The sequence below is a fragment of the Bombus flavifrons genome, chromosome 4 (genome assembly GCF_040668555.2).
Source record: "Bombus flavifrons isolate JBK064 chromosome 4, iyBomFlav1_principal, whole genome shotgun sequence".
Classification (NCBI taxonomy): domain Eukaryota; kingdom Metazoa; phylum Arthropoda; class Insecta; order Hymenoptera; family Apidae; genus Bombus; species Bombus flavifrons.
In genome coordinates this window covers 8,508,949-8,535,662 of record NC_138445.1, presented here as the reverse complement: position 1 = coordinate 8,535,662, position 26,714 = coordinate 8,508,949, and the positions used below count along the sequence as shown (strand labels likewise).

The window sequence follows — 26,714 nt, the reverse complement described above, 5'->3', positions numbered from 1 at the left end:
TCATTAAATACTGGACAGATTTTCGTCCGTTCTCGTTGAAAAGGTATTGTTGCTCAAATTATATTTGAGAAATATCGAACAGAGATTTCTAATTAGGAACACTACCAACTAATTGTGTCGCTTCTATCTCGTACTGTTTGAATAGCTATTTTTGCACACGTAGCAAAGACATATAATCATACACTAAATAACGGAAAAGGCTAGATAGAAAACACAAAATTCATGAAATAAATTGGCTTCATCCGCAGCTTGATTATATATATTTCAACAATTTGTTGCAATTGTAAAATCAATCAATATATTCCTCTTAACACTTTGACTGCCACGTTACAACATTTCATACAATTGTAAAAATTGTATGAAAATTGACAGTTAGGGCATTTTGAATAAAACCGATAAATAGAAGATACTTTGAAATAAAAAGTGACCCATTGAACAATTACACATTTTTATTAGAACATTAATAAAACAAAAAATGAGAACAAATCTTGCACCTAACGATGCACTGTGTTTGCATCCATATCTTTGAGGCGTAATCTACGAATATTATTATAAACACATCTTAGAAAATAATCGTAAATGCTACTTTATAATCATATAATTGCAGTTAGAAGTGCGAACATACCTTGCTATTATACAGGGTGGTTGGTAACTAGTGGTACAAGCGGAAAGGAGGTGATTCTACGCGAAAAAAGAAGTCGAAAATATAGAATAAAAATTTTTCGTTTGAGGCTTTGTTTTCGAGAAAATCGACTTTGAATTTTCGCTCGGTACGTGTGCACTTTATCACGTCTCGTTATAACGGATCTCACTGTAGATCGTTGTCTCGATGGAAAAATTAAAAAAAGAAAAAAAAATTAAAAAAAAATTTTTATTCTATATTTTCGACTTCTTTTTTCGCGTAGAATCACCCCCTTTCCGCTTGTACTGCCAGTTACCAACCACCCTGTATATAGAATGAGCAAATACTGTTTACTAATATCTTCTACACGTTTCAACAATATACTCTGGACGTTTTTCTTACGACGAAATAACGAATGCGAATGGTTTGTTGAAATAAGCGAAGCCTTGTTATAATATATCGCTATCAACTGTTACCAAGGCGCCACGGTGGTCACCCGTGATCATCAATAAGTTTAACGGTCCACTGGGGAAGAATGTTGTCTTACATCATCAATTTATTATTATTTTGCCATAATATGCTTTGAATAATAAAAATACTCCCGTGGCGTTCTGAGCGAAACATGTGATTTCAGCGTGGCTGTCAAAGTGTTAAAGAACATTATAAGAATAATTCCAGCCTGAGAATACCTAAACTTAAGAATAATTAAATAAATAGTTAAGCTTCTATTTGTTTATTGCAACGAAATTGCAGTGTCTGATTAAATGAATCCTCGCTGACTGCATCTCTACTTATTCAAATATAAATTATAGAAATGAAAAATTATGAATAACGATGAGAATCATTAAACTCCTATTATGCAAATTGTCTAATAGTCCTTCGAACTATAAACGCAATGAAAGTGTATAACAACGGTAATCAGAAGCCTATCTAGAAAATATCAGTTTAGTGAGACAAATTAGCTGGATGCTGCGATCTTTGATTAAATATCTACAACATACGGGTCATGCCGCGTTTTAATTGTAAAAGCAATCATCGAGAACAAGGTGCGCGGCGCGGATGCATCATTATTGAAAAAGGCTGTAGCATTTCCACTCTACAGAAAAAAAAGACGTGTATACAAGGCGTACACCGAACGAGTAGGTTATGCACGACGTCCGAAGTTACCGTGAGAGACGATGGTTCGCAAATTAGACCTGTTGAACAAGCCGATGCCTGGCTCGTCCAAATAAGATTCGCCATGATTTATTGCGTGCATATATCAACAGCAAAGAACAGAAGTTACATTACAGTGTATTAATACGGGACACAACAGTTTCTCGTAAGTCACTTGGCGAAATGACGCTGATATGTGTGTAGTAGGAACGAGCCTTCGAGTAATTTACATTTTCCCTCTGTATATTTATATTGCACGTATCACCAGGCTACAGTGTCGCCTTTCTAATACGAAAAACCAGAACCAATTCGAATACGAAATGATACTAAGTACGTGGTCCGTTTCAAAAGTAATGAGATTGCTGGCTTAGTAATTCAGATTAGTCGTACTGATAAAAAACGAATTAACCGGTACGATCTCGGAAGTTTATCAAGGTATTCAGGTTATACATGGTATGTTATAATCAGCTTAGACGATAGAGGATAATTACGAGATAAATTATATTAGTGTTCCAAGTCTCGTTAGTTCGTGATGACAACGTATCGATTCACCTTGCTTTGTTCGCTAAATTTTTTATTCGAACATTGGAGATTTTTCGTAACTCGATATTACAAGATCGTCGTAGCAATTTCAAGATTTTTTTTATCGTATTTAAAAATAATGGTGCGTTGGAGGAATGAAAGGAAAATCGATCCGAAAGTAGCTATATATTTCTATATAAATATAATCTTATTACCTTTGGAACAAATCACGTCGTAAAGTTTGATGATTTTAGGGTCCTTAAGAACTTCCAGGTCATTTTTCTGATTCGTTAAATCTTTCTTTTTCTATGATCCATACTGAGTTCACAACCACGCCTATCGACGAGCAAATTACTCGTAAAGACGTCGTTTGATCTTTTCGTACGAGTTCATAGAACAGGATGATTCGATGGTTGGCCATACTGACCAACAATGTTCCATGCTGGTTTCACTGTCGCTGACTCGGAAAGAATGGAATGTTTCATTACTACATTTACGCTCGTAAACCGAGAACGCTCAGTTTCACAGGGTTTGCAACGGTGGAAATAAGTAACCAAGACCGGTAGGTTAACGAGATTCTTCCGTTTTTGAAATTATTTTACAATCGACGTGCTTTCCTTTATCCGTGTAATTAACTTTAATTAATAAGTTATTCCTATGTTTATTATTATAGAAAATTCATTATATATTTTTCCAAGCCATGAAAGCTCGTCGCAACAAAGAACAAAGTTATAACTTGATTAACTATGAAACTAAAGACACGATACTTTTAAGAATTGAAATATAATACGTAATTAAATCGAAACTCCCAAAATCTTGACTATAATTTTCATCCACCAATCGTCTCATTTCTCACCCTTTAAGATTATAAATATATAACTAAATCTAAATTCTCAAAATCTGGACTTGCACCATTTGGACCTTCGCTCGTAAATTATCACGTTTCTCTGCTTTAACAGTAAATAAACCAGTAAATAAAGTATTGTCACATTCGTTGTCCTTCTTCAAGATAAAAATATCTCAATGCTTCGAAACTAAAGTACGTATCTAGAGTCAACGAACCCAAATCCACCCTAAAACCGGCATCTTCGTCAACCTTGCTCCTTCGCATAACACGCTTAACTCTAACAAGCCGTACACACGATATTCCCAGTGATTTCTACAATCGCGTCAGAGGATCGAAACGTCGTCAGGCTGGATCGCGACAGACTATTGACAAACAACTTGGTAATTTAGTGGACGTTGGTAGTGACAGAGAGAACTTGGCCCGTGAGCTTCGTCCACACAGATATAAGATCGCTATCAAAGCGACAAGATTTCTCTACGGCCGGCTCCTCCATCGTCGCTTCCTCTCTACACGCAACGCAGACACACGTTGTACCCTCGTACGTTCTCCCCTTGGACGTTGTAACCAATCTCTTTTCCACGCTGTAAAGTTTTCCAGGCGGGGAGAGAGTGGGCTGTGCCTGAAAAGACAGGGCCAGAAAACTATCCGCCGATAAAAAGAATGGTTCTTTAATAAATAATGGGCCGAGTCGCCGTTCAGACAGCCGCGTCCCATTGTAAAGCGTTTCTTTTGGCTCGGTGAAACCAGCCGGAGAAACGAGAAGTTGAAGACGCTTTTGGCGAGACCGGTGTGCTTTTATACGATCTATACACCATCCGCTTCTCTTCGCCATCGTTTCCGTTCCTTTTTCATCTTGTTGCAGGAACAACCCGGGTAAAGTATCGCGTGCCTCGCGACACACGCGAGATCCACCGACGATTCGTTCGATCGACGACGATCTGGTATCGCTGGAAGAGGAAACGCTGGAATTGCGACGAACGAGACGGACGGCGAATCTCGTTCCATGAACAACTGGAGGATGGAGAATTTTTCTCGTACGTTTGCTGCTTGATTGTTTCTACGAAATGAAAATTTGGTACTTTTCTTTACGTGTTTTTGTAGTACTTACGACATTCAAATCTACAGTTAGAAGTTGTAATTGAAGAAGTTGTAAAGAAGAATACTGTGGGGAGGGGACTACTTTATAAGATAATGTAGCGAAGTAAATTTTAAATAGTTTTCAGTTGTCAAGTAGCTAAAAGTTGTAGAATAATTTAGGTATTTGACTAAAAAATATACTCAGCATTTGTATCTTTACTGCAGATATAAGAAGTTGGAGTGGTAAAGCACGTGATTGTTAAAAGAATTAGAAAACGATTTTTTTAATGGAAAAGAGAGTATATTATAAATTCCATACGGGATGCTGTAAAAGTGAATCAATTTTCTTCTACATTTCCGATGTATTTCCATATGTACGTAGAATAATTTCTTATTCGATCGTGTATCAAACGCGATCCGATAGAACGTGAACTTTAGAAAAATTAAAAAGATAATTGAAGAGGCACGTGAACGAAACCACGTGAAAACTGTTGTTCGCCGATAAAACCCAGAATGAAAACTACTTCGTAAGTTCTCCGTGGAATTCACTGGAAGTTTAAGCGTCCAGGGACGAGGATCTTCTCCTGGAATGCCTGTGTCGACGAGCGGGATAGGAAAAAAGCTCATGCTTTCACCCCGACTAAGTGCATCGTAACATCCTCGCTCATTATCTATCGGATGATTATCCCCTGACGCTTTAGCTATTGTTCTATACCAGTTTCCAGCGACGATCGATACCACTGCGACAATAATAAAGAATAGACTAAACGGTAAATCCATCTCATTAATTAGCAATTTTTTTCATTAATTAGTAATTTCATTTTAGCGGACGCCCGATTTTGTATGGTGTTCTTCTATAGTAATGCATTAACGCAAGCTTTCGTTTGGAATCTTTTCCAATTAATTAACATCACCGATTTTGAATAGCAATGCCAAAGATTTACTTTTTTTCACATTTCTTATATCTATTTTTTATCTAATTTAACGCTTCGTGGACATTGTCTCGCACTTTCTGTAGGCAGACTGGATCGTTCATATTCACGCGTGACTTTTTGCTGTTCTAATTTCAAAAAATCTGAAATATCCTAGAATACTGTAGTATCGTGGGCGTGGGGCCTGGGGGGTGTCGGGCGAATTATAAACAAGCGGTTGCGAAACATGTGCGTGATGGGGCTAAGACAAAAGACATGAGGCTAAGATAGAAGACAAGGGGTTGCTAAGGGGGGATAAACGAATTAACAGTCATTGTGAATTGAGAAGCCAGAGAGTGCGAATTGCGTTATCGAGATAGTGTTGCTAGTGTCACGACCGGCACACTTCAAAACCGATGGGTTGATGACGGAGATAAAGATGTGACGGCACTCGACGACAATGTATATCCTTCCGCCGAATGTTCGAGAAGAAGTGGTAACGGTCGCAGACGCCTAACAAACGCGTGGATAGTGGGGATATTGACGGGTGACAAAGGAAAAAGAATCGGATCCGATCGAAAGTCAAGTTGTAAGAGCTTCAGTCTTGGAAAGTCACGGCTGGAGTTCGGAAGTAAACTGTCATTAGTGTAAACAAAGTGTTAGGAAATAAATTCTCTCTTTTTTTATTTTTCATCTTCGATTTCTTTTTTTATTTTACGTGACACTAGCGTTATCGAGAGAGAGTTAGATCCGTGGTGAAGAGAGTTGCAAATTAATTATCTAGTTGTCTTAATTGTAATACGTTATTGTGATTAGTTCACGTTAAACAACCATCATTTCCTGTTTAATCAACATCTGTTTAATCTATTTATTGTAAACAAAGTAATTGTAGTAAAGATCCTACAGTACTTATCGAGGTCTCTAGTATTCTATACGATCACTTTCTTAGTTAAATATTTCAAATGCTTTTTGATAGAAATAAAAATACGCTTGGAAAGAAAGTGAAGAAGAAAATACGAGTGAAACGCGAACGAAACGTAAAATGAACGTAAACGATCAAGGTTGCTTAATGAAGCTTGAAGAAGTTGGAGTATTTATAGCGCTCCCATAGCAGTTTCCTTTGAATTGTAGAATTTTCTTATTTGTATACTAAATTTCCGTATAGCATTTATTATTCTGATACATTTGCGATTCCCCCAATAATGTCGCGTTTGTGCAATTTTTATGAGTTACGTCACTGCTTGATTCTTAGTAGGTTAAGTTGTTTCGATTAACCTGTCACTGACGAGAGTCGGTTAAAAGAAGAGAGACAGGGAGAGAAAAAAAGGAGAAAATACGGTTACGAGAGAAACGTGGATACACGATTGTAGGGACGCGATTATGCGATTAACCGACCGATCTTTTATGCATTCAGCCTGCCCCACGATAACGTCTCCGTTTTGACGAAGTACGGTACGCTCAGTCTATGTGTATATGAGTATGCTAATATTTGTGTAAGACTGGAACACGTAGAGGAACTCGGCGAAACAAGCTTTCGGGGACGATGATGAGGATCGATGAATTGCGACCTTTCTTCTCGCTGAGGTCAGGGGTCAAAGGTATTTATTAGACTCGATTTACACGTGGTGACACGTGATAGTATATATTTTCGGATTATTCTTGGGTTTTGTTTGTTTATCACGAACGTAATAGAAATATATTTTCCGTACTTAATATCTAAAAAACTGCGCATTAGATCCTACCATCTCTATCCCATTATTCGCATACTCTACATTAAACACCTAATATCCGCTATTCCATATCTATTATCCCAAGGCCATTTCGCATTTCCATCCCACATTCTATACTTCATGTACCTTATCTCATATTCCATATCTCGTAACTAGTGTTCCTATCTGAAATAACGAGATAGGAATGTTCTTCGACTAAAATAGCAAATCAAGGTGAGCCGAACGAAGATGTGTAACTCATTCCAGTGACATCTCCAATGGAAACTGTATTCTTCCGCAAGACTGCTAAAACTTGAAAGAGAATTAAGCCCTGAAAGAATTCGCAAATACATTCATCGTGGTCACACAAAGCATCATATTTCTCATTGTCTGAAATTCCGACAAAGAATCATGTACCCTTGAACGAGTACAGGAAATCTTGACGAGCAATCGAAGCCATTCTTGATGCCTGGTACCTGTTTTCCAATTTCCAGCCGACTCGTAAGATCGAATCTATCGTGGAACAGAAGGCCACGATGCAGCACGTTTCACAATATTGTCGGTCCCAGGGCCTGTGACACGAGACCTTCGTCCCCTTCTCCATCCACCTGGAGACTCTCGTCTTTAAAATGTTCCAAGTGGAAGGGGAACTGCTAGAGGGAACTGTAACCCTCGTCACCGCAAAATTCGACTGAAAATCGAATTCTCAGGGCATCGGATGACAATTTGGCCTTTCGACGACTAAAGAACTCGAAGAGCCATGGGGATAGGAAAAACGAGGAGGGGAAGTATAGATAAATCTGAGCAAGCCGAGGAAATAAAGGGAGATGAAGAGAGAAGATATAGATAAACGTAAGCCAGCTAGGAAGTAAAGCGAGATAGAGGAACATATAAAGTGACTACAAAAAGATATTTGCTCGTATTCTTATTTTTCTAATCAGGCTTCTGTTTATCAAATTCCATATATTTCATTCTTATCGAATATGGTACCACGTATCAAATTTCTGTCATATGGAAATACCAATAAATAATACGAAATTTGATATACTCGGATCTAATTCACTAGTATGTAAATGTTATGATAAATATAATGATATACAAATATTTTCTGCGTTCATTGCGTGTATATAAATAGGTGTGCATTTTGTATCGGCGATATACGAACGTCAGTGATGTATTTATATGAGTAAATAGCAAAGTAATAATCAGGAGCACTGCTGACTATTTTCTTGTGAAATTAAGATGTACATATTATACGAAACTTAAGTCGCTTACGTAAGAGATCGCCAATGATGTATTAAAATTGAATACACGATTCGTCGAGGTGTTAACCGGTTTTAGATACAATCTCCAGAATTAATGAGCAATTTAGAGAACAACCTCCTCTATCCCTTTGCAGCTTGACAACTAAACGAGCCGAGGATGATGAGTTTCTTGAATAACAAAATTGCTCTATAACGTTTCCTAACGTGCTAACGCCAACCTTTTATCGCGCGTTAATTTTTCCAGATAAATTCCGTCGCGCGAAAAATTGCCAATCTTCTGACCAAATTATTTCCAGTTTTATAACTAAACTACGAGATCCTTTATGCATACAGATACACACATTCACGAATCTAAGCAATCTAGGAAATACCGCGAGATAAAGAACAGAAAAGGAAGAAGAAACAGATAAATTCAAAGAGGTCGTAAAATAAAGCAAGACGGTGAGAAGAAGGGGGTTGGTGTGACAGAGTGACGACAGCAGGGAGTGTCGAGGGGAAAAAGAACGAAGATAAACAGATAGCAAAGGAAGGACAGAGAGAATAAAAGAAGAAACGATGTCGCGCTACGTTTGTCTAAGGAGATGTTATCATCGCGGAGGAGGTTACACCAGGACAGGGGCGTACACGATGAAAAGGTGCCCGGGAACGAACCAGACCCCTAACAATCGTGTCGCGCATTCTTCTCTCGGCGATCCGCTTGGTCCGATAGTTTCGACAGAGTTGCAATTTGCTCGATGCGGTCGGCGCGCCCTTTCCCCTCTCGCCAACGATCTGTTAAAGGTTCCTCCACAACAGGTCCAAGCCCACGACAATGAGATTCTTATCAAGGATCAGGGCGTTTTCCACGCGCGCTCTCCCTTCGTCGTCGTCTTTTCTTATGCAGCTGTGTATGCATAGCGCGCATACGCCGACAATTGTGCCTCTTCCAAGTGTAGAGCAACGTTCCAGGTCGTTCTTGTGTTTCCTTGGGTACAGAGGATCGTACACGCGTCTCTTCCTGGCGAATATCCTAGGCAAAGATCCGATCGACGAGGGGAAAAATACAGTTTTCAATATGCCAGTGTGCGTAGTCCGGCTACGCGAGGAAAATCCAGCGAATTGAATGCCGGTATTTCGAAGGAATATAGAGAGAAACTGTTGCGCGAAGAGGAGTTTTAAAGATGGCACGAAAGTGGCAAGGATAGGAAAATTGTCTCAGAATGTTTGGAATTTTAGTTGAAAGTGCAGAGGTTTCTTAGGGTTTTTAATTATTGGGAAACGAGAGGCTGAGAGAGGTTTTCGGTATTTTGTTCGGGCGATGTGGTGGATGATACTTCTCCGTTTGTTTGAAGAAAAGTTGATTTCTATTTGTTAGAGATAGACAACCGTAGAGGGGAACTACTGTACGAGTATCGATGGCGTGAGATTGATAAGAAGGCGACAATTTTCCAAGGTTGTTGCATTGATATTTTGAATTATAAATGAGAGTATGAAAGTCTCGTTTGGGATCTTTAATTTGCTGAAGGTGTAACAATGTGTAACAATGGACGAGTAGAAATTCAATGTCACTTGGTATTGAAATGCGTTAAGAGAAAAGTGGTATAGAATTATAGAATTCAATATAGTCAATATATATATAATCAATATATCAATAGAAATCAATATTTAACAGTTTTCATATTAATCCGTTGTTTATTTATTTCTAAAATCTATATATATTAAATTTATTCTATAGATTGAAATTGCTTTCCGATATATTTAATCGAAATAGGTTTTCAAAATATCAAATATCTACGTATATATACGTATACGTATGTACATACGTTTTTATTAAAAAAATTTTGTTTGGAAGCTACGATCGTTGTTACTAAATTTATACAAATCTGTTTTTATGATTCCTAAATGGGACCGTAACAGCTGGTGGATCTGTATCTTCCCTTCTACTCTGCTTCCAACCCTCTGCTTTTCCTTTCTTCCGGATTTTCACCCCTCTTTCTCTCTCTTTCTTTCCTCCCTTTGCTTCTTTCTGTCTTCAGTTTCACATTTTGGATATAGAAAGATTCTTCGTTAAAATACTTGGGGGCGTGTAATTTAAGATTATAAAGTTGAAAGGTTGAAAGAAAGTTGAAGAACCTTCTTTATTTACGATTATTTTCGAATACAGTAAACAAAATCAGCATTCAAAGCTTTCAAAGTTAACTATCTACGTTCGATACTTCTCATCTTTTCTCCTATTCAAAATTCCCGCGTAAATCAACATATTTTTCATCATATTTCTATTGTCGATGAAGCGAAACGATCTGATCGAAGAATCAGATACAAGGTAAACCGCAATAAAATACAATACGAGCGGCCTCGTTATAAGTTTTCCTCTGAAATGTCCACCATTAGCATATTACGATCGTTAAGGCGTAGAGACGTGTCGCAGTGAAAAGGGAAAAGAAAAAAGGAATAAAGAAAAAAATTAGCGATCGCGTGTTAAACTGGTGGAATCGTTGGCCAGAATGGAATTAGCATTTTTTCGTGACCCGTGACGGAAGCATATATACTCTCTGCTTCTCTCTGTTTCATTTTTTCATTCGTCTGCTTCCTCCGTTTCGACGGGTGTGCCGCTGTTCACGGGTATTCGAACAATTTTATTACATTGAATATCATTTCACGCTCGAGAGTATTCTCTTTATTCCGCTGTCGGCCGCGTTATCTTGTCGATTCGCAATTTATTTATAGTAATCGTGAAATTTACATCGGCTACAGTACAGTTGACGCAGAATCGTTCTTTTAACCGAGACCAAAGTTCAGTGACGGGAGAAATTTTGCAATAAGAAATGTCAAGCAAGCTAGAGATACGTAGAAAATTGGAGAATTTTTAATACCGATGAGCTTTGAAATGTAAGTAGAATTCTTCCAGAGCGAGAAATCTTTATTTCCGCTTGCCTTCTGACTTTCATTTACGCTACAAGGAAGAACCATAAAACGTACACATAAACAAGAACATGTGCACACCAAATCACGAAACTTAAGTACTTTGGACTGTATAAATCCTCAGATGGTATCTTTCGATCATAAATTTAAATTAAATAGCGTTTAGGTCGAATCGCTTAATTTTTTAATTAATTGATTTATTTCAGCGTGTTAGCATCGGATAAATGACAAGATATTTTACGTCTCACATTTTATAAACTTTGACAAAATACGTACTATTTCGCACTTTGCATCCATAATCAAGAACAGTTTCGACTCTTTGACAGATGGTAACAGTCCGATATAATTAAAAAATATTTCAAGCGAAAACGCGATTTGATCACAATAATTTGTATTTTGTCTTTTTACGTGGTAAGGAATTTATCGCCTAAGATATAGAACATAAAATAGAACTAGAGATTTAGTATTCTTTGTTCTATCTTCTCCGATATATTATTTCATTAATTTGGAAGGAGTCTGTCAAAGGAGAGACATTTTCTGACGAATAACACAGTTTTCGCGTCTTCACCGACGACGCGAGCACGGTATAAGTATAAATCATAAAACGTATTCCATCTGGGAAAATCCGAGTTATTCGATATCGTACGCCTTTCATCGAGCACCGCGCGACGACAAGGGATTTCCGTTTTCGAGCGACATTCGTGAATCGTGTAATTCGGCCTCGTAAAAAGACCTGAACTTCCCGATTTGGAACGATTATACGATTCGAGGTGCACGTTTTATCTAGGTCTCCATCTGGTAGTTCGATTGCTTTGAATAGCTTGATACTGTTACGATACGATAAAAAGCTGTGCAAGAAGAATTATTTGAAACGCGGTATTAAATTACTTGGATACTTTGCCAAGCTAGAAATATCCTGCTAGAAAATATTTTGTATAATTTATAATTGAATTTTAAAAGAATTATTTCACAGCGGTTAATTCGTCAGATGAAAATTAAATAATGGGTTGGCAACTAAATGATTGCGGATATTGTCATTAGGTGGTATTGACAAAATCAGCAATTACTTAGTTGCCAACCCAATATTTCCACATAATAAATTAATTTCGATTCTGGTCAATTATAATTGCAATATATGCAAGCACAATATAATTTATTCTAAATATAGAAGATAGAACTCTCGAAAGATTCCAAAATAAAGAAATTATCATATCCAAGATATCAGCAATTTAAACGACAAATTAACTTTTCCTGTCTCACTAACAATTTCATAAACCTTTAACAGGATTAAAATTCGATTCACCGCTACGAAAAGTCGTTTTGTTGGGCCAACAATGGAGTCAGTAGAAAACGAAACCCTTAAAAAATAATTGGAAAAAACAAAACATATCGCGTAATCCTCGCTCGCGTAATCTTTCTCATCGTAGGACACAGTTGCTGGAGCGTTCGCAAAGCGGAGCCAGACAGTTTCGTTATTTTCGTCGGTTGTTCGACGGATTTTAATCCTAGACGGAGGGCGCGCAGAGCTGGTCGCTGGTCGCTGGTCGTTGGTTGCTGAAAGGAAAAATGGTCGTCGTAATACCGCAACTTTCCAGACTGTCGGGAATCGCCGACTCGTGAGACGAGTTCGAGACAGTTCTCGTAAAGCCGATACCCGACGATGGAATTATGTGGCGTTCACGATTTCGTGCAGACACACTTACACATAGTGCACACCCCTTCCCAGCTTCCGATCCTTCCTGATTGAATTAAAGTTCTGCAGCAAGCCGTGCGAACAGCCGTTCGAAGGAATCCGCTGATAAACGTGCAACGACAAAGTTCCTGGAACTAACCCTGGAAAAATATCCTCTGCAGCGATTCGTGTTTTTTTATCTCCCCTCAGAAACCGAGAAGACGAAGAGTTGATTATAGCCCGGATGAGGAATAATAGATATGTATCTGCGTAATCAGATTTTAGGAGAAAGTATGGTTGATTACAAGACTCTCGTTTTGATTGAGAAAATAGAATGTGGGAATTGATTTTGTGAGGGGGTTAAAATGTAGGTCAGGGTGTGTTGTAGGGTGTGTAACGAGTAACTGAGGGTCGATTCGAGGAGATGGAACGTTTATATTGAAGTATTGGTTATGAGTGGACCACGGGTGTTTATCAAAATGATTGGAAAGTGAGATCCGAATAGAAATTTCTTTCGTCTTATTAAATACTATTACGCGGCTTTGCTTTGAATGTTTTACATATTTTCTGATATTACGTGCTTTCTTTACAAATTCGTGAGCGTTTAAATTTGTCACAAATGCACCAACGTCTGTAATCAATGTGATTAAGAAGACGGAACAATTTTGCCAATACGAATGTATACGGGAGATTTGAATGCCTGGTGACACCTAACATGGCAAGATTTGTGTCATAAGCGTGAATTGTTCGAAAGTATGGAACGATTGGAAGAAGTGAAAATTGCAACGAGTAGATATCGTGTGAGTAATATGGAATGTTTGGGATTATACTATAATTTGCGAACAATGTACAAATTTATTCAATTCTCAGTTGGTATTGTGGAATCTAATCGTTTAATAACCACTAATAGTCATTATCGTATAAAACCTAGAAGATAAACTAAAATTGTATATCCTGAAAATTAATGTAATCTCAACCTTTCGTTGGAATCTATTAGGAATACAAGGATTAAAACTAAACATTTTACTTCCCCATCCACTGATTTTATAATACAAATACATTATTCACTGTACTACAATAGATAGCGATGATAGTGGTAGTAGAATGTCACAGTATAATAATAGGAAAAAAAAATAAAAATCATAAAATGGATCTGGATCTTTCATCGAAGTGTTATGGATCTGTAGATTTAGGCAGAGCTACTTCGATCGACTGTTTGTATTAAAAGCGAGATTTCTTTACTAGAAGTAGCGCAGATTTTTTTCCCTGTTAGTTCGAATCATATGTTGCCTCACGATATATTTATTCAGTGTAATACGAGCACAGAATTCATCGAACGGAAGGGATATAAAGAAAATAAAGAGCAATTTCAACACAAACTAACAAATACGTATGATATACCATAAAGAACAGCGATCGCCGAGATTTCGCAAATCGCATAAGCCAGCTTACTCTCGTTTTCGAAAAGAAACGCACGATGCAAATACACGCGATGGCGCACGACTTAACAAGACGAATTAATTGCCCTAATTGAGGTTGACGGGCGAACGAGCCCGTTAATTAATCGCCACTCACGTGTCGGTGATTCCTTGTCGAAAGTGGACGCCAAGATGAAACGGTACGATTCGCAGCTTTTGTCATCGGCTGCACGTGGCTATCTATCTGCGCTTCTCCTTAATCCGATGAAAGCATGCGATACCGCGTACGAATCGCGGATTATATCGATCAAAGGGACCAACCACGAAGTAAACTTGAACATCTGTTCGCCATCGTCTCATTTAATATCCCGCCTTTGCATCATAGTGTCAACATTTGTTTCTGTTCCGCGGCGTGACGTATCCGGAAACTTCGAGCTACATATTATGTTAAGACTGTGTAGATTTTGCCAGAGAAACTTTGGGATGGAGCTTAATGCAGCGGTGTTTATATGAGAAAATTTGACGCAGAATGCTAGTGGTATTGACTCTTGAAATTATGTGGAATAATTAGTATTAAAGGTGTAAGTAGAAGTTAATTGAATAAAGGAAGCAATTAATGGTGGAAAGAATATTTAATTGCCTAGTTAACGTAACGAAGCTAGAAACAACAATTTCTTGACGATGGCCATCTAACAATATAGATTTATATATAATATAAAGTAGCTTTTCTGGAATATTTTGAATCGAAGATTGATCAAAAAATGACGAAGGAAGTACGGAAGTCTTGTTCTATCGGTAGAATAAAGTCTCGAACTTCTTGGTAAAGAAGGTTTAAACACGCAAGCTTATATTGCGATACACCTGTAGCGTCCGTAGTATCTTAGCCATTTCCTAACCCGAAAATTATATCTTGCCATTAAATTCCAACTCCGCGCGATAATAGCGAACATTCGATTAGACTTCTCCAAACTAAGTTTATTTTTGTTACACGCCACGTTCGCCGATAAATCGCCGATTATCTGACAAATTCCACGATAAAACCTTCCACATTTTACTTATAACCATCTCCCGATCTAATTTTAACGAGCTATTTACACGTATCGCGATACCCGCACTACTTTTCTAATATCGATAACCACCGATAATTACGTGCAGTTATCCCACACTCCAAGTGCCACGATCACCCAATAAAAATCATTTTATATGTATATTTTCATATTTCTATTATATATGTCTTCATTTGGATTAGCCATTGTTGTTATACGATACAGATGAAATTTACGGGTACCAATATGATTATTATAGAATTTGACAAGTAACCGTGGCGATTAGATACTCCAGATGCTAATGACAATGATCTTAGATTCAATGAAGAATCCATGGTCAACGGCATAGCGAATGCGTTTTCTTCCAAAGTCTAAGTCGAACTGAACTTACTTGTCCACAATTCAAGTGTAACTCAACTTACTTGTACACAGTACAAGTAGAACTCAACTAGTCCTCTCAGTCCAAGTTGAACTGCATTTATATACTCTTCTCCGTATCTCTCTGTACCCCTCCGGTCAACTATATTTTTAAGGAGAGCTATACAATTACTCCATACCTTTGTTAGGTAAAAACGTCCATTCTATGACCGTGGCTATGTTCAGCGACCCGTTATATCACTTCGAGCCCAAGCCTATTGTTATAAATCTCGGGCACACCTAATCGGATTAAATAATAAACAATTACTTCTAAGTTTTATTATTTAAGTACGGCTATAATGAAAAGTCTAGACTAAAGTATTGGGGGTCTTCCCAAAAACTCCACAAAAATGGCCCCGATGTCCTTTCATAATATATATTATATTTCTATATTTATATTTCTATATTTCTATATATATAGGAGAAGGAATACCCAGTTGGTTCTCCTACTTCGGTTGGTCCAGTCCTGTCGAAGATCGGCTCACTCCTCCCCCGAGGGATAATAGATAATTTTCTTCCCCGTTCTTCGTCATTATCGTGTGCACAATGCACGAGGATGTGTATTCGTACACGGTGGAAAGAGAAATGGTTAGCGGACAGGAAGCAGCCTGTACACGGTAGAGGAAGGCGAACGAAGAAGCCGCTCCTCTACACAAACCAGGGCCCTGTTCGCCGTTGTTTGGTTGGTGGATCTCGAAGCTTATCGTGATCTACCAAGCAAAAGGGTTTGCTTGCTTCAATTAACGAGGAAAAATGGCCGTCCTGGGCCTACATCTTTATTTTCCGCGGCCGTATCGGCTGCCGTGTGAATTATTAAAACGACCTGCCCTCTCTCGTACTCTTTTCGTGCTCTTTTTGGGTTTCGTTTTATCTTTCCTTCTGTTTCTTCTACAATGGCTGGCGAAAGTATTTGGACACTTTATCGTAGGTTACTTCTACGGATGTGTCGTATGCGCTGTATAAACCATTCTGGAATTTCAATAGTATCCAATAGTATTGTAACGAGTAGGCTGCGAATATTTGTGCAGATTTATGTTTTTACGAAGATATTTAAAAAATATAATCTTTAGAGAATGTTATTTTTACATAGGAAATATTACGGAGAGTATTATATTTTAGGTATTTCGTATGTTTTACATCTCTGTATTTCTTCTCTGTATTTCTGTACTTTTAATTCTCCCATTGATGCGTGAAAATCCTAGTCTAATGATCGAATATACCTGGTCTATCGGACATTGACAAAGAAATCCTCGAAATCATTTATTCGTATCAACTGTACAGAAACTATAGCCAATTGGTCGATATATCGAACATTGAAGAGTACAAACTGAGAGAATAACCATAGAATCATTTTTTATTATTGTTGAAATTAATCCATTAAGCACAGAACAATGGAATAATATATCTGTAAATGCATACGTATAAATCATGATAATTACGATATCTCGTTACGGTATTAATGAACTTCCAGAATGCGTTTCGTATAACATGCGTATAATGATATATTCATGAAATGTGTTCTGCAAATGTTCAACTGTTTTAGTAAGCTACTGCTCGTTGAATTTGATTCTTCTTCTTGTGTCGCCTTCTCCAATAAAACGATCGAAAGGGGAACGTTTCGCACAGAGAGGGTCGTCGCAGACGGAGCTACATTCCGGCACGGTCGTCGTGTAATTTGGATAAATACTTGCGGCGGTTCGCGGTTTCGGGAATGGCCAGTTCAAACCGCCTGACACGGGATATTTAAGCCGCAGACTCTGTTGTGCGGTTCGAATTACCTAAACGCAGGAATTCTCCGATTGCGAATGGGCCCGGTTAATGGGCAGGTGCTATACTATTTCACTGGATTACGATAGTGCTCCACCCTCTTTTCTCAACGTTTATACTGGAGATTGTTCACTGAAGTGGCAGAGAATCACGGTGAAACTCGCAAAAGTTACAGTCCAAATCGTTCGTCGTATTCGATGGCTTCGTGGTATTCTGGGTGGATGCGCCAGTAAAGGATATCAAATATTTGTTGTTGATTGGTGAAACTTTTATTGATCGAGGAAGGTGAGGTTTATTTCTGAAAAATTGACGTATCCGATGGCGATGAGGCGAAATTTGATAATTGACCCACATCGTTAAATAGTGAATACTTATGCAATTTTGTATTTTTTCGAAGTGGAACCTGAATAAAGATAAAGCTTATAATAGAAATGCGGAGAATTCAATAATAATATGGAAATAAGTACAAAGAAAAGATGGATTTCATTTTATTGTACATAATTAATGAGTTTTTTTTCATAATATCGAATATGTGGACTCTAACTTTTAAGTTTCAAATAGAATAATAACTCTTACAAATTTTTAATCGTTTCCTGCAAGAGTCCTAATTTTCACGAACGAGGAATATTCGGAATGTTTATATATTCAGAACAGTCATTTATTCGCACTGAATCTTACCTCTGATTTATTATAATCGAATCTATTTCAGAGAATAATATCTCTCTTCCTTTTAAATATCTTTAAATAGATATTATACTCGATTTCAAACAGTCAACACGATGAAAAAATATATATAGATAAACATAAATGTAAGATACAATAAAGTAGAATATAAAATAAAATAAAACAAATACAAGTATAAAACCAATGAAATAATCAAGCCATAAACGATTGCAAACATGTCCTTTGCGACTAAAACCGACTCAAACTCTCCCCTCCTACATCGTCTTATCAGCGCGCAGCTCAAACAGAAGGTGCTTATCACCGAGCAAATTTGCGGACTGGGCTATCGTCCAAGGAAACGTAAAACGTTGGCCGGCCACCGATTCCCATTCAGGCCGCGGTTGGTTTTATCAACACGCGACGAGTGGATCATAAGCACGAGATAACCGTTGTCCTTTCCCTGGGAAGGTTCCCTCGACCGCGCAAACCTCGCTTTATCTAGAATCCACTACACAACGCGACACGACACAACCGCCTGGGATCGCCTCCGTTTTCTCCCTGCGGATGTTCCACGCGGATTTTTCCGAATTCCATCCACCTCGCCCTATCACGCTTCGCAACAAGCTGATGTATCGCAGCCCGGTGCCAGAGATATTGTCCTACCGGCTGAAGGTGCGCGTTGCAGACGAAGGTTGCTCCTTCATGGGGAAGAAGGTAGAAGAGAACCATCGTGAGATCGCCAACGTGGAGAACGACGAAGCGAAACGGTTCTGAGCGCAGAGAGTTGCTTCGCTTCCATCGAAGCGATACAACGGCCTGAGAAGAGTGTAAGAGCGAATGAGACAGACGTAGGATGTTCGAGGAGGATAGTAAGGGCGATAATTAAGACGGACGCTGATCTTGCGATAGCGGGCTTAGTCCTCACGACGAGGACCCACCCGCCCTCGTAAGTACCGCACATAACAGTACTTTCTTTACTTCTACGTTGCACATGTGTGTGTGCATGGTCGCGTGTGCAGTTGTGCACTTCGGTTGACCACTAGCTGGAAAAGGCTGGAAGCTACATACTCCGAGCACCGATATTGTCCATTATAGCGCGATTCTTGAGTCTTATATACGCTGACGATCAAAAGTATTGGGGCACTTGCTTATTTCTGACATGATATATTTTAATAGTTTCTATCGCAGCATTACTAGCGATGAGCCTTCTTTTTATATACGCTAAGGATTAAGAGTATTAGGGCAATTGGTTGAACTGGCAAGATGTATTTTAATCGTAGAATTCGAGATAAATCAAACTGCAATAATTTCATCCTTTATAATCGTTGTAGACACAGTAGCGCCATAAAAAGTATTCCAATACTTGTAGATACATTTTGTGAACATATTTCTTTTATTATATGGAAGATTTTGAAGTTTCTTTAGCGCTACAGTAAGACACGGTTGTCTCGTACGTGGAAGCTATGAGATATTTAAGATGTAAATAGCGGAATCATCTTTAGTATTTATTATTGATCGTTAACGCTTTATACTAATTTTTTACTACATATATGCTTGCAATAAACGTCTCGTACCTACACTTTTGAAAAGAAGAAACCTTTACTTGGCTAACTAATTTTCCATCTTCCCCTTCGACGTTGCCTATTATCGAACTAGAACGGTATTTCTATTAATCTTTTCGTTATTTGATAGCTCATGGCAAAAACGCTACGAACTTCCCATATACGTATGCGTGATTGTTCAACGCATTTAAAAATTCCTCTTCTACAAGAGTCCCTTAACACTTTGACTGCCACGTTGGTCATTGGTGAGCGGAGCGCTTGAACTTCTTACAATTGTAAAAATTGAATGAAAATTGACAGTTAGGGCATTTTAAATATAACCGATAAATAGAAGATACTTTGAAATAAAAAGTGCCCCATTGAACAATTAAACATTTTCATTAGAACATCAATAAAAAAAAAAAAATAAGAACAAATCTTGCATCTAACGGTGCACTGTGCTTGTATCCATATCTTTGAGAGCTAATCTACGAATATTATTATAAACACACCTTAGAAAATAATCGCAAATGCCGCTTTACAATCATATAGTTGCAGTTAGAAGTGCGAACATACCTTACTATTATATATGGAATGAGCAAATACCGTTTACTAATATCTTCTACACGTTTCAACAATATATTCTGGACGTTTTGCTTACACGAAATAACGAATGCGAATGGTTTGTTGAAATAAGCGAAGCCTTGTTATAATATGTCGCTATCAACTGTTACCAAGGCGCCACGGTGGTCACCCGTGATCATCAATAAGTTAAACGGTCCACTGGGGAAGAATGTTGTCTTATATCATCAATTTATTATTATTTTGCCATTATATGCTTTGAATAATAAAAATACTCCCGTGGCGTCCTCAGCGAAACATGTGATTTCGGCGTGGCAGTCAAAGTGTTAACAAAATTCGCTTGTTAATTATTACAACCGATCCACCGCAAACAGTTTGGATACTTACAAGCTGATATAGTCTCAGTTATTCGAAAAATGCCATTCATAGAAGGAGGAAGATTCAAGAAAGCAAACGATCGGAGTTAAGACACAGAGGGGTGAAGTCTATCCAGAGAGCAGAGAGCATGAACGAACAACATCTCACGGAGACCAAGGATGACTTTAGAAGAAAGGAGAGAGTGTGTGTGTGTGAGAGAGAGAGAGAGAGAGAGAGAGAGAGAGAGAGGGAGCCTGGAGGAGTCCAGCACCAAGATTTATCGGCCTCTTACCGATACTGAGCCGTGCTCAAAATGCTGCAAAACACGATGAGACTGTGTGCGAGCGTATATATACGAGTCTGAGCCGGATAACGAGGCGCTACCGCCACGGTAAATAGCCCCCGGTCATTTATTAGCTGAATTTATCTTGCCACGCGTCGAACAAAGGGATACGGACTATACGCTGTGCTTGTTGTCTTCCCTTCAGATTCACCTTAACCTCGCTCTCTCTCTCTCTCTCTCTCTCTCTCTCTCTTTCTCTATCTATCTATCTATCTATCTATCTATCTATCTATCCATCTATTTGTCTCTATCTCCGTTTTATTCGTAGTTCTACGCTCTCCCTTTCGTTTCGTAAGCAGCGATTCTTGTTCATGCAACGGCGGACGAGAAGTCCGTGTCCTGCCACCCCCAATCCCTCCAACAGAGAATCAGCCGCGAGGCACCTGCGTGGAGGTTCTTGCCTTATCTTCGTGAGACTATCTGCCCGGAATTATCGGTGAATCCGAAAAATGACGGTATTAAGATTGGCGCGCGGGTTCCGCCAGCCTGCGTACAGAGGCACATATACAGGGTGTTCCGTAAGTGGTGGTGCAATGGGTTACGGGGTTATTCTGTTGCGGGAGAAAGCAAGTCGAAAGCGTGGAATGGGAAATTTCTAAATGATCCTTCGATTTTGGAAAGAATTTCGATCAGATGCTTCGTCGCTCTGGTTCCGAACCGTTTGTTCTATCCTCAATGACTCGTAAACCGAGGAAACCGAGTCCGATGCTACTTTGTGGAGCAAGGGCTAAAAAGAACTGTTGCTTTCTCGCAATGATATTAGATTCTATTTAGAATTTGCATTGTGTCATCGTGAATTCGTATTCTTTTCGCCAGCGACACATAACATGGGCCGGCTAATTAAATTTTCTTGAGAAATGGAATTAGAACGAATTTTAATCGAATAGACGAATTGTCAAGTAGGCGTGAATTTTGGACAATTTTATTAATTCGGATGTAAGTAGACAATTGACAAGACACTGTTCTATAATATATGCGAAAATACATCGAAACGTTTGATTCGCAAACGTATACTCCACAAATTTCCAGCTCTCAATTCCCCTGATAAGCAAACTCCACAGGAATGAGATTATTTTCCATACATTCGACCTATTCTTTCGCGAGAATACAAGTTGGTAGCTCCACGAATAAAGGAATTATGCCAAAGAATTGCTCTACGAACCGCTTATTCGAGACTTAAATAAATAAATATACGGAAAATGATCCAAGAAATTGTATGGAGAAGGTAATATATTTTCCCGAGTTAGATCTCCTCTTAGTAACTAGAACCTAAATTCTAACAATAATATTAAAAATACAATCTAATCGGAAATACGATCTCACGAATAATCACAGAATCAGCCAGTCCATGGGCAATTATACAGCTAGTTTCAGCACACCCTGTATAAACACGCAAGGGTGGTAAGAATGTTTGTGCGTGTTCGCACGAATGTATACACGCGATACGTTGGAGCGAAGCTGGTGAGCCACGTAAAAGGAAACGCGTGTTGTACGTGCGCGGAAAACGCCTGGTCAGATCCGCGCGAACGTTGATTTGCAATCGTACGTGCAGAGCCCGGAATCGGTTCGTGGCCTGGCTGGCCTCTCGCTTACTGTACTCTGTCCAACTTTGTTTGCGAGTAAGGTCTCCACAGGGCAGGATATCGAACCGGTTTTTATGGACTCTGGTTAATTTGCCGCCTGGTTGCACGCGTGCTCCACGAATATCTACCGAACGATGAAATTTTCGTATATAATTCCGGGGTGTAAAGTTGCTCGCGCCGCTTCTGCTTACATGTAGAGGAGACGGCTGATGCCGTGTTTGACTAACTAGCGGCCTGATGATGAGTCCGAATGAAAGGATCGGTGACTTCTGGCGATTTTTCGAGCGAAACGATTCTTTCGAATCACCGCTTTTAACGAATACTGTTTCATGGTTGCGAGTCACGAATGATTTAAAGGTTAAGAATTTCGGATGGTGAAAATTACCGGCTCTCGAAATCGAGACCTTGTTCGATGTTGTAAAGCTCGAGAAATGAACGGTATTTAAATTCTGTTGATTTTATGAGCTCCGAGATTGTGACTGATCGTTACACTGATACATGCAATTGGAATATTTTAAATAATTAGAAATATTTTGTCATAATTTGTCACAAAGATACACAGTCATGGTGATTAAAAGGAATGCTGATTTATAGTTGGACGTCGCGAATTATTTAAACGACGAAATTTAACTCTTCCGCAAGTCTATGATAAATTTTATATATTTTTAATTAGGATATTTGAAATGTAGATTGGCACGGTCGTTTAAACGAGTCATCGTCTTCGCTGTTGACTCGTATTCGTGAATAATTTCAAGATTAAGAACTTCAAATTCTAAAAATTAGAGTTCTTCAATCGAACATTTCATATTTAAAAAAGCAAGAAAGCGAATAATCTATAACCATCGTTGATCTCATATCTCTTAAAATTCTGATCAATTCTCATGTCTAGGTACGTATTGTTTATTGCATTATATGATTGGAATATTTAAAACAATCAATAGCGTAGTTGTTGAAACGTTTCTGCCACACCGTGTGTTGTTTAAGATTTCGTAAGTGTTTGAGATCGGATCTTGATAATGTTTTGACACTTTGATTATCTGTATGGGTTATTTAGTATGCCACAGCGTTCTTGATGTTCAATACGTCCGCTTTCAGTCATGATTCCGTAATTGCTTTCGCGCGAACTTTCATGCAGCTCGCGACCATATTTTTCATTCGCGCCGCGATTGCTCGTTTAAATTCTAAAACAGGATATCGTGGTGATGAATAGAGATCTTCGTGTGGAATGGGAAATACCCAGTCACTTTTTTCTTTATTAAGATAACCAAATAATTTCTTTTTCTATTTTAATACTGCTTTTACCAATATCCTCTCCCAGAATAATAATGTCAAAACTTGATTCGTTCTGTAAAATCGTCCAATATTACAATCCTCTCTGGATCACGTTCAACGATACAGGATATGCTACGATGTTTATCTCCAAGTGAAAATCTTGGAAAGTTCCTCAGAGAATTCACATCTACTTCCTACATGAATGCAAACGATCGATGTTTGTTATCTCGGTAAAGAAACTGTTTATTAAATTAAATGAATTAATTTATCGATAAAAATAAACACCGGTTACAGCGTACTAAATTTCTTCAAAAATTTATACAATCTTCCATTCCTATCGTATATTCCCTTTTTTCTATACTAAACATAAAAAAAACATCAAGCCAAGGAAATGAAATTCATCTAAAGAATCGTATTAATTTAATTCTGGATATAACAATTTAACGATAGGGTGGTTAAAATGAACAATTTCCAGGAATCTCATAAATTTACAGCAGTACGTTCTTGGCAATTTCAACGATGTTTAACAAATTAATTCTGTCTCTTTCAATAAAAGTTCTACGCTCTAATCATCAGTAATCATAATATCAACATCTTATCTCTATTTCAACTACCAAATCATTTTCGGAACATTTCATCTTATACTCATAAAGCAGCGCATACCGAACTCTCAGAAAGTTATAGCCACTACCCATAAAAGACGAAAAAACCGCAAAAAATCAAAAACAAATATAACGCGCGCCTCTCCTAAGGAGGAAGCGCGAAACGTCGGAGGGTAGACGTCGAGGATGCCGCGCATAAAATATGATACTTCGCACCTTACGATAATTTATCACCGACGCGTTTCCATCTGAATCGAACGGGCCACGGGAGATGCTACCCCATCTGCGAACTCGCTTCTCTCCCGGAAACCAAGGGGGATAAGCTTCAGTACATTCGGCAAACCGAAGACACGTTTCTGGTTCGGCGTGGCGTTCCTCTTCGTGGCTGGCGCACGTTCCTCGTCACATCATTAAACGAGCCACGCCGTGTATGATCACAGGATCATCAGAAAGGAACTGAGGTATCAGCCAGGACGGTGGTTTCGACGCGATTTATCGCCTCATGGGTGCCGCTTGTCGATCGAAACCAACGTATAAACCAAACCTTTGCCTGAAGGGTCGTAGGTCGGGATCGTACCTTGAGGCCTCGATGAACCGAGAGAACGAAGGGGGAAAGGGTTGTGTTGATCCTCTTCTTTCATCGGTGTCGCGCAATGCGCCCCTAGGGTTAAGTGGAATTCTTCGAACTTTTATAATTATTTTCTACGGAGGCGAGATCGTTAATCAGTAATTGGACGAGCGGTTCTTGCCGGGAAACCAGAGTGTCCACGAGGCAGGAAGAGGGAGCAAGAGAGTTAGAGAGAGTGAGGAAGAGAGAGAGAGAGAGAGGTTATTACGATGTTCCTAGATCGAGCACACGAGAGAGGTTTACGAAGAGGACCCGATACGCGGGTAAAAGCGACGTTTATGTTTCCTGCTAACGGTGTATTTTATTAACTAAGGCTCGCGGCTCTTTGTATCTTCTTTGTATCCGATGGATACCAAGCTCTGATCGATTGCCGCGCCTTTGCTAACGAGTCGAGCAAGTTGGTGTCTGCTATCGCTTAGGAAAACGCCCTCGGGAGATGAAAATCAACTGTGATCCAAGAGATTTAGGAGCAGTTAGAAGCTTTTATCGAACTGTTTGCACGTTTGTGGTTGTTGTGGGCCGTATTTGTTATCTGCCGGCTAGTTTAACAAAACTTACTTTGTCGAAATCAAGGATCAAACGTAAATTGAATTTATAAAATTGTGGGCTACTTCATAGGGGATGGTTGCGGGATAACTCGCGGATGTAATTCTCAATCTGTGGACTACATTTGTTGGCAGATTTATGGATAAGTAGTAAAGGTACAGCGGCTGGAAAAATGATTTGCGCGTCATTGTATCTGTTATACTTGGATGTTATAGTTGTGCATGAAAAATACTTCAGAGTGCTAAGAATAATTTTAGCGATGTCTCATAAACGTAGTCCGGCTCCATTGTCGTGATGTTTTACGATTTCCTGTGGTTTCTTTTTCAGAAGCGTCACGTTCGAAGATTAGCATTACGTGCGCCCTAACGAGGGAAGCTGATTCAAGCCGGAAGAATTCTACGTTGACTTTTAGTATTATAGAGTTGTTCTACTTTGCGAATTTGATTTATAGAGAGACTAAAGCAAGAATGGAGAAAAAGCGGTAAGAAAAATGACACGGTCTCCGGTATTTCACGCATGTAGTTATCTGCTACGACATTTAATCCCGGATGTTTTCACGGAATTTATACAACAAAAATAAAGTCGGATTCTTTCGAAACGAATCACGTGCAACGATCTGCTGTAGAATATTTGACTTATGTAGCACGTATCTTTAGAAATATACTGGCAGTGAGCCTGTGACATTTTTAAACAATGTTCTAAGCTATAATGATGATGCTAACTGAGAAAACCGAGTCAAGGAAAAGATATGTGAAGATTACATCAAGAAAATTATATCATTTACAGATATTTAGACAGGACGATAAAAATCTAGTCAGAACGAACAGATCGTTAAAATGCGATCGTTTACCAATCTGTATCCCATCATTGCTAGAAAACTGAGGTAGAAACTTTCCAAAATCAGATACGAAAGATCTTCTATCATTCTTAAACAACATACCACGTTACTAAATACATTACAATGCTGTTAGTAACTGAAAAATAAATAAAGAACGATTCGTGAATCGAAATCTCATAAGATCAATCAAATTGGAGCAACCCACCCCCGTATTTACAAATCTATATCAATGACACCAACCCTACTCTATCTCACCCTTCAATTCAACCATCCGGCGATTGAAATCAGAGAGCCAACGAGCGCATCGAACGCGTCGTTGATCGCGTAGCCGCGTGAAATTTGCCCCTCGTAAATTTCAACCTGTTTCACATCGTACAGAATTTACTATAACATCGATCCGTCTCCCTGGTTCGTGTTCTCCGGCGTTTGT

The 26,714-nt window shown here is 38.7% G+C and overlaps 1 long non-coding RNA gene across 2 annotated transcripts in view; it reads left to right on the top strand.

Annotated features, from left to right (window-relative positions):
* LOC138178842 (uncharacterized) overlaps nt 1-26,271 on the top strand; it is a 170,230-nt gene extending 143,959 nt beyond the window's left edge. Inside the window, exons 5-6 of one of the 2 annotated variants that reach the window (XR_011172825.1) lie at nt 25,774-25,927; nt 26,233-26,271. This is a non-coding gene — a long non-coding RNA (uncharacterized LOC138178842). Of the gene's footprint in view, nt 1-25,773 lie in introns of both variants that reach the window. The other variant, XR_011172824.1, reaches the window with a different exon arrangement.
* Nucleotides 26,272-26,714: the final 443 nt, after the last annotated feature.